Below are 6,642 nucleotides of genomic sequence, written 5' to 3' on the forward strand. Positions count from 1 at the left end.
TGAAACAATGAGTGATTGTAACTTATTAAGTCTCCACAGGATTCGTCAAGAGTATTCTTATGACACAAACCATCAAACTTTTTTTCTGCAATTGATTTCAGTTGCCACAAGTCTTGAAGTACCCATTTGAACGGATTGGCAAAGTATGATGCTCATCTGCTGAATGTGTTTGAAACTAATGTCAGTAAATGTCATTAACTTTCCATCATCAAAGTTTACAAATGATCAAAAATGTCTTCTCGATCTTGGATTAAACATTAAAATTCACACAACGCCAGATTATAGTGAAACAATTTTATTTGGAAATACTAGCATTCGAAGTGTTGCTTCTTCCTCAAGTATTCATAAGGTATAATATCATTAGACGCAATAGTAATAGCTAAATGAGTACAGTGTCATGGAGAAATAATGATACATTAAACAATTTTAGATCAAGTCTTTTACCTTTTATTATAGGGTGTGTTGGTTTATACTCTTTGATACACAAATCCCAGAGCCTCTTTTAAATTACATTTTAATAGCATGACACTGTGAACTTTTGCTATAAATTCTGGCTTATGATTCCGCCCCCACACTAGTTACCTGATGAAGGAGCAGCGCTCTGAAAGCCAGTATTTCCAAATAAACCTGTTTGAGTATAGCCTGGTGTTGTGTGATTTTTATCATTGTCCACCCTAGTCGAACATCTTCCCCGATAAGTCTTGGATTTAATGAAATGACTCCCATTAAATGAAGGTCGAAAGCTTACATGTCGAATGAAAGTGTCTACTTCTTCTCTATTTGACAAATTCTTAGGTCGATTCACTTTTGCAAGGAAGATTAAGGAAATCAGACCCCGGCATTAAATTACGCCAATGGAGGGTAACAGTGATTCGAACGTTTGGGTTCACAAAGTAATAAATATATTGATATTGCGATAGGAAGTGCAGATTAGTAATCACTGATTTCCAGTTGGAGAACATTCAAATTACGAGGAGCAGAAGCTGCCAAGCATCTCAGGACCACATAGCTTAATTCACCTGTTGGGTACTGGAAAAATAAATTCGGATTAAAATGTTAAATAGGTGAAAAGTAAAGAACAGTCTTCAATTAATGAATATTTTACCAGAAAGTTCCTTCCTACAAAATAATGTGGTGTGAAACATCGTAGAAATGCTTGGCATCGAAGTAACGTTTAGAGACAGGGACTTGACAGACTCAGGTAAGAAATCGCAGCAAATATTATGCTAAACTGAATAGTGCTTGACAGAATGAAGTGCAGGATGTTAACGAAATTCGCAGGTGAAATAGAATTGGATATCTTTCTCTTCTGCTTTTATGATACATTTTTGAAATTTTGGTAATGAGATTTTTTGCAGTAAACAGAAAAATACTGGATTTTCCTGTCATTCATCAAAATTGGTCAGGTGAAGTAGTGAATGTACCTTCTCTGTGTATGCTTGCGTGCATGGTAAAATAAAATGCACTAACGACTTTTGAGGTTGAGTATTCGACACACATACATAATTATAACTGCAGTCAGTGTGCTTAGTTTGAACAATCAATACGCCACGGCAAACTGGTGAGAATAGCTTATTTACCACCCAAAGTTAGTGCAACAAGTTGACACAAAGACTAGGTCATTATTAATGGATTGAAAGGAGTAATCAGTATGGTAAGTGTTGAGAAGAGAAGTCTCACTAAATGCGCCTATGTGTTTGCAGAATTCGCACAGAAAATTTATGTATGTAAAATCCATGCTGCTGGTATTCACGCAGGGGCTGAAATAAAGAAGCACGCTGTTGATATCCATGTTGAGTACAATGAAATTTTTAAAAAGTGTATAGTAAGGAAAGTGGTATAAAAGAAACAGAGCTACAGTAGTTGAAACGTTTTGGAGTGCTGCATTGAAAATTTAAAGGCAGACAACTATCAAAATAACATAGAGAATGTTGAAAGAGAGCACACAGTATCTTGAAACATAAGGATAAAAATGAGTAATGATTATCATCACTACGTTATATTTGCAAAAGTGCAGGGAATATAATGCTGAAAAAGAAATTACCATTGCTGGTGGAAACAAACGTTTATTCAAAGATGTTTGAAGAAATAACAGCTGAGTTTGCGAGAAATCAAGTACTCTCCTGCGTAATGAATTACAACAGCACTGGAATGAGAAAGATTGATCGTTTAACAAAAATGCTCAGACCGTGAATATAAGGAGCTGTATTCCGTGGGTATTTCGAAAGTCATTAAATTAGACAAGTCCCCAGGGCCTGGTGTTATCCCAGTTTACTGAAGAAGGCAAGGGAAATGCTTGCTGAGACCTTGACAGAGATCTTTATATCCTCTTTATCTAAAGGCGAGGTACCATAGGACAATCAAATACCCTGGATTAATCCTTCGTTCAAGAAGGGAAACTAGGATAACCCAGGAAGTTGTCGTCTGGTGTGCCTTAAGTCAGAGGTAGGGAAATTATTGGAGAAGATTGTTAGAAAGAGGAACTGTTGTAGATTGAATTAAAATGAACTTACTTGGGATAGACAGAATGGCTTTTTGCAGTGGACTTCCTGTCTTTAAAACTTGATATGTTTTTGTTTGAACAAGTGACAAAAGGCATTGATAATGGTAGGACAGTAGATTTTATCTACACGGACCTTTCCAAAACAATTGAGAAGCTTCCTCCTGCTACGTTAGTCAAGAAGGTCAAATAGGATCCAATCATAGTTAGTTTGCAATTATTCAATAAAAATAAAAGCCTTGACCACAGAAAAGAGGGGGTAGCTGCGGAGGGGTGACTGGTGATGTTCTACAAGTCTCATTGCTGAGTGTTCTGTTGTTTGGAGATGATTTTGATGAAAGTGTCAGTGGTTTGATTAGTGAGGTTGTGGAATGCAGAAGTTGTTAAATTGTGGGTATTAACGAAGGATATATAAGAATGCAGCAGGATATGGTTCCACTGGAGGCTGGATTGAGAAATGCCAGACGGAGTTTAATACAAAGTAATGTGAGGTGATGCATTTTGAGATTTCAAATGATGGATGAAAATATACTGTAAATGGCCAGAACCCTCAGAAGATTGATACACAGAGGGATCTTTGCTCGCTGAAAATTACATATCAAATGGATAAGATAGAAAAGAAGGCACTCCACATCCTCGCTTCATCGTCGGGGAATTGAATACAAAAGTTAACATATCATGCTGCAACTGTATAAGACGTCTATCAGGTCACAGACATTTGAATTACTGTGTAGATTTGGTCTCCAAAAACAGAAGAACGACGTGAAGACTCTGGAGACTGGACAGAGGAGATTTAACAGATATGGGAATTTTCCTCATTGTGTGGTATTGAGATCACAAAGTCACCAGTTGAATGTTGAAGTGGATTTAACAGAGATACTGTTTGTAACATACCAGGGCCAGATAGCTGACAAAGACAAATATTTTTAGATTAGATTACTTACAGTGAGAAAACAGGCCCTTCAGCCCAACAAGTCCACACCGACCCGCCAAAGCACAACACACTCCCCAACGTTTGACCCCTTCACCTAACGCTACGAGCAATTTAGCATGGCCAATCCACCTAACCTGCGCATTTTTGGACTGTGGGAGGAAACCGGAGCACCCAGAGGAAACCCACTCAGACACGGGGAGAATGCGCAACCTCCACATGGTCAGTCGCCTGAGGCGGGAATTGAGCCCGTGTCTCTGGCAATATGAGGCAACAGTGCTTACCACTGTGTACCGTGCCGCCCAGATACGTTAACAGAGTCACAGCAGAAAGCTGAAAAATTTCAGCAATTGTATCTAAAGACATGCACAGAAAAAATAATCCGAATGAATGCCTGCATGTTTTTATCTTAACAGTTACATCTTAATCATATATTCTGGAAGATGAGAAATGGGCAGAAGTTCATCAATTGTATTGCCAGCGAGTTATGGAAAGGAGGCAGTGCAAGTGGGGCATGAGCTGCCACTAGGGTGCTATTTATGAATGAGAAAATCTCAACTAAAATACAGCGACAATTTTCCTGTCCTGGACTGCACACGCACGTAATTGACCTCTTCCACGCGTGTCATGAATGTCAGGTATTTGGAAAACAAATGGCAATAATAAAACCCGCACATTTACAAACTATTCCTGCATGGAGGAAGACTCATTCACAAGACTGTTATTGATTGCATAAAACTCTTACCTCAAACAAAATGTGTGAATCAGTATTTGTTAACATCAATAGATGTGTCTACGAGACTTCCAGAGGCCATTCTATTATGCAATTTCACAGCAAAAAGATTTGTAGAGGAGTTACTGAATTTTCTCATTAGATACGGATTTCCCACAGAGATATAATTATATTAAAGGACAAACTTTACATCAAAATTATTCAACGAATTTATGAACAACTGAGGAATAAAACAGTTCAAATCCATCCAGAACCGCATGGAGCGCGAGAAATGTGGCATAAACCATTAAACAGTGAGGGATTATAGTCAAGACTATCAGATGATTGGGATAAGGGAATCCCACTATTTGTCATCAAAGTAATCGACCAAATTCAGTCCAGTTGAGTTAGTTTTTTGGCCTGAAGTGACAGGAAAACTGAAACTGAAAAGGAGAAATTGGTAATTCAGAATTCAGAGACCACACATTGGACTATGTGTCAAACTTTCATCAATGATTAAATAGAGTGGGGGAGTTGTCGAGACAATTTTTAAAGGTACAACAGAATACAATGAAACGGGATGCAGACAAGAAATAAGAAATTCACAACTATGTGATCAGCAGTCATGTTATGTTACTTACAGTGATAGGTGAACCTTGAAAAGCAAGGTTTCATTGACTTCATTAAGTGAAAAGGAAATTGATTGTGGTGAACTATTCGATGGTGACTCCAGACAGAAAAAAATCTCACAGAGTGTGTGATGTGACTATGCCCTAAAAGTATTTTGACAGGGAGGTAAAGCAAAATGAGACTGTGTTATAGAACAATACAGCACAGAACAGGCCCTTCGGCCCACGATGTTGTGCCGAACTTCTATCCTAGATTAAGCACCCATCCATGTACCTATCCAAATGCCGCTCAAAGGTGGCCAATGATTCTGACTCTACCACTCCCACGGGCAGCGCATTCCATGCCCCCACCACTCTCTGGGTAAAGAACCCACCCCTGACATCTCCCCTATACCTTCTACCCTTCACCTTAAATTTATGTCCCCTTGTAACACTCTGTTGTACCCGGGGAAAAAGTTTGTGACTGTCTATCTATTCCTCTGATCATCTTATAAACCTCTATCAAGTCACCCCTCATCCTTCGCCGTTCCAATGAGAAAAGGCCGAGAACTCTCAACCTATCCTCATACGACCTATTCTCCATTCCAGGCAACATCCTGGTAAATCTTCTCTGCACCCTCTCCAAAGCTTCCACATCTTTCCGAAAGTGAGGCGACCAGAACTGCACACAATACTCCAAATGTGGCCTAACCAAAGTCCTGTACAGCTGCAACATCACTTCACGACTCTTGAATTCAATCCCTCTGCTAATGAACGATAATACACCATAGGCCTTCTTACAAACTCTATCCACCTGAGTGGCAACTTTCAAAGATCTATGTACATAGACCCCAGGATCCCTCTGTTCCTCCACCTGACTAAGAACCCTACCATTAACCCTGTATTCCGCATTCTTATTTGTTCTTCCAAAATGGACAACCTCACACTTGGCTGGGTTGAACTCCATCTGCCACTCCTCAGCCCAGCTCTGCATCATATCTAAGTCCCTTTGCAAACGACAAATGCCCTCCTCACTGTCCACGACTCCACCTATCTTCGTATCATCTGCAAATTTACTGACCCACCCTTCGACTCCTTCATCCATGTCATTAATAAAAATTACAAACAGCAGAGGACCCAGAACTGATCCCTGCGGAACTCCACTTGTAACTGGGCTCCAGGCTGAATATTTACCATCTACCACCACTCTCTGACTTCGACCGGTTAGCCAGTTTTCTATCCAATTGGCCAAATATCCCTCTATCCCGTGCCTCCTGACTTTCCGCATAAGCCTACCATGGGGAACCTTATCAAATTTCTTACTAAAATCCATGTACACTACATCTACTGCTCTACCCTTATCCACATGCTTGGTCACCTCCTTGAAAAATTCAATAAGACTTGTTAGGCAAGACCTACCCTTCACAAATCCTTGCTGGCTGTCCCTAATCAAGCAGTGCCGTTCCAGATACCCGTAAATCCTATCCCTCAGTACCCTTTCCATTACTTTGCCTACCACAGAAGTAAGACTAACTGGCCTGTAATTCCCGGGGTTATCCCTATTCCCTTTTTTGAACAGGGGCACAACATTCGCTTCTCTCCAGTCCCCTGGTACCACCCCCGTTGACATTGAAGACGAGAAGATGATTGCCAACGGTACTGCAATTTCCTCTCTTGCTTCCCACATAATCCTAGGATATATCCCTTCAGGCCCGGGGGAACTTGTCTATCCTCAAGTTGTTCAAAATGTCCAACACATCTTCCTTCCTAACAAGTATCTCTTCGAGATTACCAGTCCGTTTCACACTATCCTCTTCAACAATACGGTCCCTCTCGTTCGTAAATACTGAAGAGAAGTACTTGTTCAAGATCTCTCCTATCTCTTCCGACT

The sequence above is a fragment of the Chiloscyllium punctatum genome, chromosome 28 (assembly GCF_047496795.1).
Source record: "Chiloscyllium punctatum isolate Juve2018m chromosome 28, sChiPun1.3, whole genome shotgun sequence".
Lineage (NCBI taxonomy): Eukaryota > Metazoa > Chordata > Chondrichthyes > Orectolobiformes > Hemiscylliidae > Chiloscyllium > Chiloscyllium punctatum.